The sequence below is a fragment of the Podarcis raffonei genome, chromosome 16 (genome assembly GCF_027172205.1).
Source record: "Podarcis raffonei isolate rPodRaf1 chromosome 16, rPodRaf1.pri, whole genome shotgun sequence".
In the NCBI taxonomy this organism is placed as follows: Eukaryota; Metazoa; Chordata; class Lepidosauria; order Squamata; family Lacertidae; genus Podarcis; species Podarcis raffonei.
In genome coordinates, this window is record NC_070617.1 from 35,228,339 (window position 1) to 35,243,898 (window position 15,560).

The following is a 15,560-nucleotide window of genomic DNA, read 5'->3' on the forward strand; positions in this document are numbered from 1 at the left end:
AATGTTTCGTCTTCTGGCTTAAACTATAGGCCTCTGGGGAAGTTAAAATCCTTGTTGCTTTTACTTAATTTCTGTTGGCAGAACAATTCCAAAATAATAATAGCAATAATAGAAAGGCAGAAGAAGAAAGAATTGAATCTAGGCAGAAAAATAAGTCCCCAATCCTATGCATGTTCATGCAGAAGTAGGTCCCTCTGTGTTCATTGTGGCTTACTCTCTAAGTAAGTGTGTTCAGAGTTGCAGCTCCAGGCTGAACTCCCATTTCCTGGGAGTAAGTCGCATGGCTATCAGTCTTACTTCTGGATAAATATGCATAGCACTGGGTGACAAGCCTGAAGTCATAGATATATATACCTCTGAACTCAGAGGCATAGCTGTCAACTTTCAGATTTGAAAATAAGGGATCAGCAGCCTCGAAAATAATCAGCAGCCAAAATAAGGGATCAGTAGCGGATCACCGCCTGCCAATGTACTCAACCAGCTCCTTTCCTTTCCCCCATAACAGTCAATTGGAGGAGCCTCAAAAAAAAATCCAAAAGCCCGCCCTCCCACAAGATCGCCACCCACCATTGTACTCAATGCTCCTTCTCTTTCCCCCATGTGCCCCCACTCCAGACAGACCTTATCCCCAGCAAGGGTGAGTGGGCCGTTGATGACGATGTATCCATCCGATTCCGAGCACAGGTACGTTTCCGAGCACAATTCAAAGTGTTGGTGCTGACCTTTAAAGCCCTAAATGGCCTCGGTCCAGTATACCCGAAGGAGCATCTCCACCCCCATCGTTCTGCCCGCACACTGAGGTCCAGCGCCGAGGTCCTTCTGGCAGTTCCCTCACTGCGAGAAGCCAAGTTACAGGGAGCCAGACAGAGAGCCTTCTTGGTCGTGGCACCCACCCTGTGGAATGCCCTCCCACCAGATGTCAAAGAGAAGAACAACTACCAGACTTTTAGAAGACATCTGAAGGCAGCCCTGTTTAGGGAAGCTTTTAATGTTTGATGCATTACGGTATTTTGATATTTTGCTGGAAACCGCCCAGAGTGGCTGGGGAAGCCCAGCCAGATGGGCAGGGTATAAATAAATTATTATTATTATTATTATTATTATTATTATTATTATTATTATTATTCACTGTGTTTTTGCTATGATCACTTTCACCTCTGGCTGTTGCCTCTAGAAGGTTGCCCAGAAAGGGATGTGGGCCTCAGGCTGAAAAGCTTTCCCTACCCATTGGGTAAAAAATAGAGGGGGTCCCTGGTAAAGAAGGATTGTTGAGAGCTTCAAAAGCTACTAAAGACTGGAGGGGCCATTTCTTCCTCTGCATCTGCTCAACCTACCCAGCCCCCTTCTCTTCAAATTCTCTCTTGGAGACATGCTGGGAACTTAAATCACTTGCCCTTTTATCCACATCCGTGGAATAGCACCACGCCCATTTGTTTGCTGTCTGTGACACAACACACTGCAGGGCTCATGTGCCCTTTGCCCAAGGGAAACAAAACCTCAGAGGCCCGCTATTTGGTTTCAAAACATACACAGGAGCTTCCTGCTGGTTTCACAGCAAGGGGCGATGCGTTTAAGCACAAACATTGCAATAAGCGATGGATTTAAAAGGAAGGGCAGGCAGAAACAGCTGTTAGTCATACAGTTGTCTCAGCATCACTGACAACCACGTTAATGCCTCGTTTTCGCAACCTGCAGAACCCTTTTCCCGGTGCAGAAAGAAGAAAATCCAGCAAGTCGGAATCACAGGAAGAGATCTCTTCCAGCATCATCATCTCACTTCAGAATGAGAGATGGGGTGTGACCTAAGAAGAAATGGGTGGGGCCTAGGGGAGTGCTGGAGAGTCAGATTACAAGGCCCCATAGCTAGAAGTTCCCAGTTTCTGGTGCCTTAAAAAAAAACCCAAGACCTTTAACATTAATATTCTAGTCTAGTCAATGTGGAGGTTTCACCACCTGTTCCATTTTGAGCGATGGCCTCATCAATGCAGAGGTGAGGCTTTAGCAGTACTCTGGACAGCTCCATACAGGGCTTAAGCTGAAGACTCCATAAGAGCAGAGTGTGGATGTTGCTTCAGCAGCAATCATCCTCAGGCTGAAATTTCAACAAGAGCTGCAGCTGTATCTCAGTTGCTATCTGAGCAACTCACCTTCAGGAGCTGTTGACTCCACCAAGCGGGAGAGACTGTGGTACCAAGAGGACAGGGTTTGCAAAAGCATTCCTATCTTCCCTGGCCATTGACCAGTCTTGTCTGGGCTGATGGGAGTTGCAGTTCACCAGCATCCGAAGGATCAGAGCTTCCCCACACATGCAGTAGAGCATCTGAACTGGAATCCTCAAAGTCCTCCGTACATCTCAAGCTTTCTCCTTAGGGCAATTACCTCTCCAAATGCCCAGCCTCATCCCCTGAAGGCATCTGACCCCAGAGTCATGGTGCTACCCTACCATGTTCAAAATAACATATCACAATGGTGGGCAAACTAATTTGATCTGCAAGGGCTTCTTTTAGTAGTTGCCACAACAAGTCATTGTGGAAGAAATTAAGTTTTGGGGGGAAATCCAACTGTGGATTTTTGTTTGAAGGGGCTGTGAAGTCTCAGTTCAGTTGTACAAATCCCTGGGTTGAGCATGTACTCAGAGACATCATGTTGCTTAATTCTATGTGTTTGTCTGCCCCCATCCTGCGCCTGGCTCAGATTGGGTGGCCTTGGGGGGCTTTTGCACAAAGCAAAATAAATCACACAAGATCAAAGCCTGCTCCACATAGCTTATCCCTTTCCCCTATCCTATTTTGGTTTTTCCCCCCAAAAAAAATATTTTATTCATTTTATGGCACAAATAAAAAACATAAACTGAAAAACAAACAATACAAATTCTTGTCTTATCCTTGTTTTTTCTAAACATTATTAGGTGAGTTTCCCCTAGTCCCCCCTATCTGATTTTCATTTCACCTCATCTTTAGCAGTTTAAATATATCATAATTTTTAACCATTTTTAATCACACTTACTTTGATCATAAAAATCTTCATATTTTATCCCTTACAAGTAATACTATTTTAAAATACACTGTCTTCTACTTCTAACCCTACAGCCTATATCCACTTCCAAAGCTATTCTAAGATTTAAATATTAACACATTTTTTCAAATATTCTTTAAACTTCTTCCAATCTTCTTCCACCGTCTCTTCTCTCTGGTCTCAGAGTCTCCCAGTCAGTTTGGCAAGTTCCATATAGTCCATCATCTTCATCTGCCATTCTTCGGTAGGTGGTAAATCTTGTTTCTTCCAATTCTTCGCTAGTAATATTCTTGCAGCTGTTGTGACATACAGTCCCCTATCCAATTTGAGGGCTGTTGGGTCATAGGAAGCAATCTGAAGCCTATCTGGAGCCAGGGAACTGGGAATCAGTGCCAAAAAGCAAGACCAGAAACACAAGCCATACCAAAGCTAAGGATCAATGGGATGGGAAGTTTTTTATACTGCTTCCTGTCCAGGAATAGCCAGTGGTCAGGTCAGATTCAGGAGCACAGCAGGTGACAACAACAAGGCCATGAATTTAAATGAATTTGCCCAAAGCGTTTTTAAAACCATCCAAGTCAGTGGCTATTGCTGCATCTTATACATATCCATGAGACCTCTTTTAAAGGACTCACCCTGTAGTAGCTAATTCCAGAGTTTATGTGCTTTGTGAAGTACTTCCTTTTATTTATATGTGGAAAAGGAACAAGAACACTGGCTTGTTGTTTTGCTAAACCAAACAGCACAAATTCACAAACATTGAATTACTCGTGCCTCTGTAGCAGGACTTCTGTTGCCTATGCTAAGCTACTTCCAAGTGACTTCCATGATTCCACCCCCTCCCCACCGTCTTTACATGAAATGGTGCCATAAAGTTTTATTCATCGTCATAAGCCTGAGTTGCAGGCTTCAATAAAACAACCCGTACCAGGCTACCGCTGCCTTCCTGAAATCCTGGCGAGCTTGTGAGAAACCCATTTTACAGAGTTTTAAAATAGTTTATTGGTGCCATTTATCTTGTCTTCTATAAGTCAGGAGTGCTTCAACATCAAAGAGCTGATAGCACAGATCTTGGAGGAAAGACAGTTTTTCAGACAAAAAATATCCACTTTACTCTTCTTCTTCTTTTGTACTCCCACATGATGGTGATTCAGTTTTACACAACAACTATGAAAGAAGAACTGGACAATCTCACATAAACCCAGAGATGACTACAGTGGTACCTCTGGATGTGAACGGGATCTGTTCCGGAGCCCCGTTCACATCCAGAGCAGAAAGCAACTCGCAACTGCGCATGCGCGGGTCGCGATTCGCCACTTCTGCACATGTGTGTGACGTCATTTTGAGCGTCTGCGCATGCACGAGCACTTCCGAAACACAGAAGTAACACATTCCATTACTTCCAGGTCGCCGCCAAGCGCAACCTGAAAATGCTCAATCTGAAGTGACTTTAACCAGAGGTAAGGGATGTGGGTGGCACTGTTAGACCACAGAGCCTAGGACTTGCTGATCAGAAGGTCGGCGGTTCAGATCCCTGCGACGGGGTGAGCTCCCGTGGCTCGGTCCCTGCTCCTGCCAACCTAGCAGTTCGAAAGCACGTCAAGTGCAAGTGGTTAAATAGGTATCGCTCCGGCGGGAAGGTAAACGGCGTTTCCGTGCACTGCTCTGGTTCGCCAGAAGCGGCTTAGTCATGCTGGCCACATGACCCAGAAGCTGTCTGCGGACAAACACCAGCTCCCTTGGCCAGTAAAGCAAGATGAGCCCAGAGTCGGCCATGACTGGACAGTGGTGAGCAGCTTGCCTAGTATTATCACTGCTATGGGAGGCCAACATGATTGGCACTTCCCACACCATTGCTGCCTCTCTGTGCAGGAGAAAGAGGCAATCTCAGCATTTGCCCATTCCACATACCCTCCTGTAGTGATCACAGTTCTAATGTCCTGTTCCTACCACACCTAAGTGCTGTGACTTGATTCCCCACAATACCAGTGAGGGCTTTGCCCCACAATTTTTCCCACCAGTCGTCCCATGATTTCTAGGCAGGTATCTGAGAGGCTTTTCTTCTGTCCCACCATTTTCCCCAGGAAAAAACCCACAGATTACTGCTGAATCAGAACAAATATCAGTCCGCAGAAAACTTATTTGTTGCTTGTTCCAGCAGTGTGGATAAGCCCTGAAGCTGTTCTCTTCCAGGATATTCCCTTCTGGATAGCTGTCCAGCAGAGCCATTAGCAGGTCTGATGCTCTGTAGCAGCAGGGGAGCTGAGCAAAAGACTGAGACTGGAGCCAAGGAGCTGAGCAGCAGAAGGAGTTGCACTAGCAACAACCAGGTAACAAGTTTTATAGCTGGTCCACCATTGCTGAGCTCCCGGATGTCCAGGAGAATCAGCAGGACACTAATGTGAAGTTCCACTCAGACAGTTATTTTCTCTTCCCAAATAGGGCTTTGAGATGCGGAGGAAGGGGGGACCCTCATGCTAGCAGATGTGTGCTGGGTCCTTTGGGCTTCAGTAAAGGTGTTTTCTCAATCTCTGCTCCTGAGGTCAATGATAGATTATGGTGGAAAGGTTGGAGCTGGGAGGTATGGCCAGTCTAGAGGGCATAGGAGTGCCCTGACTCAATAGACTCCCCGAGCGGGTCATCCCGGGCCAGATTTAGGTTTGATGAGGATGCGAGTGGTGCTGTGGGTTAAATCACAGAGCCTAGGACTTGCCGATCAGAAGGTTGGCGGTTTATATCCCCATGACGGGGTGAGCTCCTGTTGCTCGGTCTCAGCTCCTGCCAACCTAGCAGTTCGGAAGCACGTCAAAGTGCAAGTAGATAAATAGGTACCACTCCGGCGGGAAGGCAAACGGCATTTCTGTGCGCTGCTCTGGTTCGCCAGAAGCGGCTTAGTCATGCTGGCCACATGACCCGGAAGGTGTATGCTGGCTCCCTCGGTCAATAAAGCGAGATGAGCACCGCAACCCCAGAGTCGGACACAACTGGACCTAATGGTCAGGGGTCCCTTTACCTTTACCTTTAAGCTACTGAAGGTAATGGGGCCCTTTATATGCCCAGCTGTCCTTTGTCAACAACAAATTGTCACTGTTTTTTTGTGTTGAATATATGCTATATGGTAACTTATGGACCTAATAGGTATCTAAAGCCATTTGCACATAACAAAATAGGAGCCTACGCAGCACAAAACACTGTTGCTGTATGTAGGTTTTATTTTATTTGTTTTTTATCTTATATTTTGGAAATGTACATGCAGTGTTTTTTCCCTTTATATTTTTGGGGGTTCCCCATGAGTGGGGCCCTATGCTATAGCTTGTTTAGCTTATATGTGTAAATCCAGCACTGGAATCATCTTCTAGTGTAGGAGCCCCCGAAGTCCATGAAGATATGTTGACATCCCTCAGTCTCAGAGCACAATGAGGCTGGCTGTGGGATCTTCCTCCTCTAAGGATGAGGAGGGACGTGGGTGGTGCTGTGGTCTAAACCACTAAGCCTCTTGGGCTTGCCAATCAAAAGGTCGGCGGTTCGAATCCCCGCGACAGGTGAGCTCCCGTTGCTCTATCCCAGCTCCTGCCAACCTAGCAGTTCAAGAGCACACCAGTGCAAGTAGATAAATAGGCACCACTGCATCAGGAAGGTAAACAGCATTTCTTCGCTCTCTGATTTCCGTCACGATGTCCCATTGCGCCAGAAGCAGTTTAGTCCTGCTGGCTACATGACCCGGAAAGCTGTCTGTGGACAAACACCAGCTCCCTTGGCCTGAAAGCGAGATGAGCGCCACACTCCATAGTCACCTTTGACTGGACTTAACCGTCCAGGGGTCCTTTACCTTTCTTTTTTTATCTCAGCTAGTCTCAGAGAGGGGCATGGACTGGTCCTGGTAGCAACAGCAAGTGCTCTGTGCTGCAATTCTAACAGCTGAATCAACCCTAAGTAATATTTCAGATCTGCCCTGCTCAGTAATTGACTCTATCTACCACAACAAATGTCGGCATTTCAGGAGTTACTCATGAATGCAGATATTACATAAAACAATAATATTAACATAACTGGGTAAACATTCTCTTTGTTTTTTCTCCCCTCTAATCCATAATGCATTTCCCAAAAAGCCACCAACTCTGCAAGCTTTTCTGGCATTGCACGACTGCAGCTTCAGATCTCTGCAATTAGGAAAACATTTTTGCTACAGCAAGCACCTGCCCTTGGAGTTCATGTCAACGCATTTGTTTTCTATTGTTCTCTCAATTCATTGCCTTGCTGCCCTCAGAGGTCAAAGGAACCCGATGGAAAATGACATCAGATAAAATAACACTGCAGCCATGTTGCATTGCAAATTAAATTCTACCACTCAGAGTTGAAGAAATGGAATAACTCTTCACCCCCACCACACATGAGCTAGTCTTCAAGGTCTTTCCAAGGGTGAAATACAAAATAGATAATAGAATCGTAGAATTGTAGAATTGGAAGGAATCCCGAGGGTCATCTAGGCACTGCAGGTACCTTATCTAAAGCATCCATGACAGATGGTCATCCAACCTCTGGTTAGAAGCTTCCAATGGAGTCCATTCCACTGTCAATCAGCTCTTACCATCGGGAAGTTCTTCCTAATGTTTTGTCAGAATCTCCTTTCTTGTAATTTGAAGCCGGTGGTTCAAGTCCTACCCTCAGGGGCAGCAGAAAACAAGCTCTCTCCATCTTCCATCTGGCAGATCTTGGGATATGTGAAGATAGCTATCTTATCACCTCTCAGTCTCCTCTTATCCAGGCTAAACATACCTCAACCATTCCTCAGAAGGCAGACCTTTTATCATCTTAGTTGCCCTCCTCTACACATACAGTCATACCTCAGGTTACGTTTGCTTCAAGTTACGTTTTTTCAGGTTGCGTCCCGTGGTGACCCGGAAGTACCGGAAAGGGTTACTTCCAGGTTTCGCCACTTGCGCATGCACACAAGCACCAAATCGCGCTGCACACCTGAGCAGATATGGCGCTTCAGGTTGTGGGCTTTTCATGTTGTGAACGGGCCTCCAGAATGGATCCCGTTCGCAACCAGAGGTACCACTGTACTCCGTCTTGTCAATATTTTTCTTGTGGTCTCCAGAACTGGACACAGGACTCCAGGTGGGGTCTGACCAAAGTAGATTAGAGTGGAATGTGTGCTTCCATTGATCATCTCACTGTATTGGTGCAGCCTAGAACTGAATTAGCTTTTTTCTTGCTGCTGCATCACACTGATGCCTCATGTTAAACCTGTGGTCTTACTAAGATCCCTAGATCCTTTTCATATGTACTACTGCCCAGCCAGGTGTCCCCCATTTGTGCATTGAGTATTCCTGCCCAAGTGCGGGACTTTACATTAGATAAGAACCTTACATTAGATAACAGAACATCGTCTGCCAGCCTAATCCGGTGTTAAATGATGTGGTGAGTGTTTCACTCAGCCGTGAAAGCTCAGTGGGTGACCTTGGGCCAGTCACTGTTTCTCAGCCTAACCTACCTCACAGAGTCGTTGTGAGGATGAAATGGAGGGAGGGGAACTTATGTACACTACCTTGAGATCCTTGGACGATAAAGGGGGTATATAAATGTAACAAACAAACAAACAGACAGACAGAGATAGATAGATAGATAGATAGATAGATAGATGATAGATGATAGATAGATAGATAGATGATAGATAGATAGATAGACAGACAGATATTGATAGATGATAGATGATAGATAGATAGATAGATAGATAGATAGATAGATGATAGATAGATAGATAGATATAGATAGATAGATAGATGATAGATAGATAGATAGAGATAGATGATAGACTGACAGATAGATATAGATAGATAGATGATAGATAGATAGATAGATAGATAGATAGATAGATAGATGATAGACAGATGATAGATAGATAGATAGATAGATAGATTAGATAGATAGATAGATAGATATAGATGATAGATAGATAGATAGATAGATGATAGATAGATAGATGATAGATAGAGATAGATAGAGATAGATAGATAGATAGATAGATAGATAGATAGATAGATGATAGATAGATAGATAGATAGATGATAGATAGATAGATAGATAGATGATAGACAGATGATAGATAGATGATAGATAGATGATAGATAGATAGATAGATGATAGATGATAGATAGATAGATAGATAGATAGATAGATAGATGATATAGATAGATAGATGATAGATAGAGAGAGAGAGAGAGATAGATAGATAGATGATAGATAGATAGATAGATAGATGATAGATAGATAGATAGATAGATAGATAGATGATAGATAGATAGATGATAGATAGATAGATAGATAGATGATAGATGATAGATAGATAGATGATAGATAGATAGATAGATAGATGATAGATATAGATGATAGATAGATGATAGATAGATAGATGATAGATAGATAGATAGATAGATAGATAGATAGATATAGATATAGATGATAGATAGATAGATAGATGATAGATAGATGATAGATGATAGATGATAGATAGATAGATAGATAGATAGATAGATAGATAGATGATAGATAGATGATAGATAGATAGATGATAGATAGATGATAGATAGATAGATGATTGATAGATAGATAGATAGATAGATAGATAATGATAGATAGATAGATAGATAGATAGATAGATAGATAGATAGATAGATGATAGATAGATAGATAGTAGGAAAAGTGCTGGGGGTTTATTCCAGTACCATAGTATAGATTTTTACCAAGATGTCCTACTGAGTGCTATGGGAGCTACTACCTAGTAAGACAGCTTTTCTTATTTCCATTACATGCTGAAGAGGCAAGCTTTTAGAGTGAAATGCAGCTTGCCTCTTCAGTGCACAAGCAGTTGTGAGATTTGCCAAGGGCAAAAACAGTGATGAATGAAACCAAGGAATCAGAATCACATTCCCAGTGGGAAAACAGGAATCTTTCAAGTCCCCTCACATGATGACCATACCATAAGAACATATGATAGTCCAAAAGCACAAATCAGAACAAAGATCGCCGAGACAAATCTAAGCACTCTGGATTAAGTGTTCCTTTTTCTCACACCCCAATTCAATGCCTGTATGATACAAATAATTAGAACATGCAAATACAGCAAATCTGTGCAATATATTTCAGTTGAAAGCTGGATTTGTTTGTTTGTTTTGTTTTAATCAAAACAGAATTCTATAGCCCATTTTTATCGCTCTACCCTCTCCGCACTTGGCCCGCTCTATGGAGATTTGGAAAATTAAAATTTGCATCCTTTTCCCCCCAGGTGAATTACTGAGCATATGCATAGTGCCATCTTTTTAGCTTCTGTTGGCTCTCCAGACATTGCTCTGCTGCCAAATGCCAGCGAGAACTCCAGCTTCCATGCTGGTCCCTGTGGGAATCACGGTACAAAGCTAATTTGAGGCTGCACGCTGTGTCTCCAAGAAAACAATCTTATTCAGTGGTGGGGGCAGAAAAACAACATCCCTTCCATTATTCAAATATGCTAAGCTACAAGCAAATGTAAGTAGCTAATGCCATTGGGGAAACGGGTAGCTAATTAAAATGTAACACAGCTCGGCAAGATGTCATCAACCACTGAGTGGGGAAGGCCTTCAGATTCCCTTTCTGTACGACTACGGGGCTCAATTTCAACATGAAGCTGAAGGTTCTTGTGGGCTAGCAAAATACCTGCCATCACGATGGAGGGGGCAGCGGCCTTCACGTTAGCCATTCCACCGAGACCTTTGGGGGAACACACCCGTTTCTGCAGGTGAAAGTTGGACCATCCAGTGTCAACAGTGTCCCCAAGTTAACAGCAACCATTCACTTGCGGAAACAGATGTGTATTTGGGGATGTGGGCAGTGGTGGAACTAGCTGCTCTTGCACCCAGAGCGGTGGGGCAGGGCGATCCATCCATGGGGCAATTGGCACAGTGGCACAATCTTTGGGGGGGTGTCAGATTGCTGCGCTGTGGTGCGATACTCCTCGGGGGGGGGGTCCAATTGCGGCGTGGCGGCACAGCTGTCAACGTTTCCCTTTTTTTAAGGGAAATTCCCTTATTCCGAATAGGAGTCCTCGCAAGAAAAGGGAAAAGTTGACAGCTATGCTCTGGGAGGATCCGATCGCTGCGCTGTGGTGCAATCCTCCCGGAGGGCTCTGATCACAGCGCTGTGACGCGATCCTCCCTGCGGGGGTCCGATCGCAGTGCAGCAGCGCGATCCTCCCGGTGGGGAGCTGATCATGGTGTGGCGGCATGATCCACCCAGGGAGGATTTTGTCCCCCCCTGGGATTGGCACCCAGGGCAAACCGCCCCCACTGCACTCCTCTTCGTACACCCCTGGATGTGGGCTGAACTTCTTCACTGTGCCTGGAGGTCCCAGTTTCTTAGTTACCGTATTTTTCGCTCTATAGGATGCACCCGACCATAAGAAGCACCTAGTTTTAGAGGGCGAGAAGAAAAAAATCTCTCCCTCTCTGTGCAGCGCCCCTTCAGCGAAGCGGCAGGAGAAATGGAGCCCCTTTCCATTTCTCCTCCCGCTTCTCTAAGGGGCGCTGCGCAGAGAGGGAAAGCTGCGCAACGCCTCTCCAGCGAAGCAAAGCCAGGAGAGCAAGAGGGATCGGTGCGCACCGATCCCTCTTGCTCCTTCTGCACTCCGGAGGCTTTGTGTGCTTTCGCTGAAGCCATGGAGCATGCATTTGCTCCATAAGATGCACACACATTTCCCCTTAATTTTTGGAGGGGGAAAAGTGTGTCTTATAGAGCGAAAAATATGGTAAACAAGCTGTTTCCTTCCTCAACAGTTTTGCCTTACAAAATGTTAACTGGACGTGTAAACACAATCATTCACCTCCGTCATCATTCAGATTGCATGACTTCTCTCCTTTACATCAGGGGTGGGGAACCTCAAGCCCCAAGGCCAAGTGAGGTGCTCCAGGACTTGCTATCCAGCCCTTAGCACCTTCACAAGTACTGGGATGTGTCCCTGAACTGCGAAAATGCCTCTTGCTAGTCTGGACAGAGGAAGGGAAGGTGTTTGTGTGCATGTTGAAACCTCTGGCGTCAAAGCAAGAATTACATACGTTGTTCTGTCTGTTTTTGCTCCTGGCCCTGCCCATCACTGACATGTGCCCTCTCACCGGAATGTTTCCAGTGAAAGCATGTGTATCTAGGGCTCGAAAAGTTTCCTATTCATTGCCCAAAATCTTTAGTTGGGTTTCCTGACCAGTGCCAGATTTACGTATAAGCTAAACAAGCTATAGCTTAGGGCCCAACTCTCTTCGGGGGCCCCAAAAAATTTAAAGGGGGGGGGACTGGATGTACATTTCCAAAATATAGGCTAAAAAACAAATAAAATAAAACCTACATACACCAACAGTGTTTTGTGTTGTGTAGGCTCCTATGATGTAAGTAATGGGCCCCGCCTGCTAGCCTGCTCCCTAAAATATCACTGGTTTGCTCATTTCTATATATAGGGTGCCTACATTCTGCATGTGCAAATGGCTTTAGATACCTATTAGGTCCATAAATTACCATATAACATATATTCAACACAAAAACAGTGACAATTTGTTGTTGACAAAGGACAGCTGGACATGTAAAGGGCCCCATTACCTTCTGTAGCTGAGGGCCTCAGGAAACCTAAATCCGGCCCTGTTCCTGACCACTCCAGGATTCCACACAAACTCCTCAGCTTTACGACCAAAGCTTTCTAAAACCTGGCTGCTGCTTCTCTCCATGTTCTTATATGATGATACATTCCACTGCTGCAGAGCCTTCCTGGTGGTGGCTCTGTGTGTGTGGAATTCCCTCTGTGGCGAGGTGCGTCAGTGAACCTCATTATGAACATTCAGGAGGCACTGAAAAACATTCCTCTTCATCCAAGCGCTGGATATCGGAAATTGTTCAGACTCTTTGAAATCGTTAGCCATGAAGATATGTGACTTTCAAAGACGTTTTTAGGTGCTCTTGATTTAACTGAATCATTTTATTACTTTATTGTCTGCCATCCTGAGCTCCTCTGTAAGGAAGGAAGGATGGGACAGAAATGCAATGAAGCAATAAATGAAAGCAGTTGCCATATGTCCTCTTTTTCCAGAACACGTCCTCCTGGGTAGAGTCATCACAGCGATCCATAGTGAAAAGTAGAATTCAGCAAACGTGTCCTCTTTTTTTGCTCTTCAAAATATGGCAGCCTTAGAACAACATACATTTGGGGCATATTTAAAGCACATGACAATTTTGAGACCTGTAGTTTGTTATGGGTTCTGGGAATTGCAGCTCTGTGAGGGCCAAAATTCAGTTCCCAGGATTCTTTGGGGTATCAAGTGTTAAATGTATGGTATATATGCCCTAAATCTCTGCCCGTGTCTACCATCAACTATTCAAAGGTCTCCCAGCTCCCTCAAATGACTCTGTTCTTTCTTCCTCATTGACCCTTATGTCCAATAACAGCTCCCCAAATGCCTGCCTGATATCGCTTCACTTTCATAAAACTCTCTGGTGATGTAGTCTCCTTTTAGGCTAGCTTGTGGGTCGTGTGGGAGACTGTTCGAGATTTTGAAACTTTGAGCTCAAATGCAGATGTTCCTCATTAAGGTCTCAAGGCCAGTGTTCAATGTTAATCAAAGGCATGTGGTGGGAACAGGCATTGATTCCTTTAGGGTGGAGGGGGTGAATGGCCATAGTTAGCGTTCCCTTAAGCCTGGGTTGGGGCTAGTATAGAGAAGCTGTCATCATGGAGGGATGATTAGTTCAGACCTTAGTCAGAATTTTGCCTCGCACTTTGTGTAAGTGTTTTTAGTCAGCCAGCTAGATAAGATAGTTTTGTTATTTCCTTGGCTTCTGGGCAGTCTTTAATTTGTGTAATTATTTGATGTCTTTTCTTCTAACAAAACCTTGTTTTTAAATAAAGTTTCTTGGGCCTTGATAAGAACTGGCTTTGGCTCGAGTTTCTTAACCTTCCTAATCTTGACTGCACTTTTGAAAGTGGGTCGTTCAACACAAACTACTTCTCAAAACTCAACTTTCCCATGAAGCCACCAGCGCAAACCCCATACAAACAAGCTGGTGGCGTTCATCTGAAAGCAACGTCCCATCCCACACACCGGAATTTGAAACCAGGTCCCCAGGAAAATACCAGACTGTGGCATCAGAGCTCAGGCTGTGTACACACAATACCTTCAAAATATACTCCAATGAGATTCTTTCCCACAAAGAAATCTGGGTACTGTGGTTCGTTGACATTTGCTGGGAATTGTGAGGGTGGGGAAAACGACAGTGCCCAGAACTCCTTGAGAGAAAGAATGTGTTCTGAATGTGCTGTAACATGTGGAGTTTCAAGGACCCAGAGGCTCCACATCTGTGGAATGGTCTCTCCAGTGAGGTTTGCCTACTGCACTCAATAATCTCTTTTGGGTGCCGGAAAAAGACTTACCTCCTCCACCCTCGGTTTTTTATGGACTTAACTGATTTTATTCCACTTCCTGTGACTGCTGTGTGTGTGTGTGTGTGTGTGTGTGTGTGTGTTGCAGATGTTTAATGAGACGCTTAATGTTTTATATGAATATTGTAATGGCATAATACATTTATGTTTATGCTTTTAAATGCAAGTTTGCTTGGAGACCTTGGTAACGAGAAATTAATCAATATTAACATCAATAACAACAATGCAGGTGGCTGTGGCTTCTATCCCTGGTGCCCTGAACATTCAGCTTCCCAAGAATGTAGCATTTATGGCAATCACATAAAGCTGTTGAGGTGTTCCCCCTCTCAGTACTGGCTAGTTTTAGCTTTTTTAAAAAAGCTCTAATACTTGGAGACTTAGGGAAGTTAAACAGGTAAAAGATTCTATTTTACAACAAAATTGCTAAAACAAATTATTATTATTATTATTATTATTATTATTATTATTATTATTATTAATACCCCACCCTTCTGGCTGGGTTTCCCTAGCCACTCTAGGTGGCTCCCAACAGAGGTTTAAAAACACCAAACATTAAAAACTTCCCTAAACAGGCTGCCTGTCTAAAAGTCAGATAGTTGTTTATTTCCTTGACATCTAGTGGGAGGGCGTTCCACAGGGTGGGCGCCACTACCAAGAAGGCCCTCTGCCTGGTTCCCTCCAACTTCACTTCTCACAGTGAGGGAACCACCAGAAGGCCCTCGGAGTTGGACCTCTGTGTCCAGGCTGAACAATAGGGGTGGAGACGCTCCTTCAGGTATACTAAGCCGAGACCCAGATGTGTCAGGAGATTTAAATTCTTTCAAAAACAGTTAACTGTCTCTCTCTCTCTCTCTGTATATATATATTTGTTTCCCTTAAGCTTTGGTCTTAAAACTTGGGGTTTCTAAAACAAGGTGGTACTTTCTGTCAGTTTTCCAACCTTCTCTAAATCTCTCTCCTGGGGTTCCTCTATTAGTATACCAGACCAGGGGATGACCGCACCCCTCGTAACTGGCTTGGGATTGTTCTTGTCTTTCTCCAGAAGATCTATCCCCTTCTCACTGAATTGAGACACAAGTAGAGTGTTTCCTCA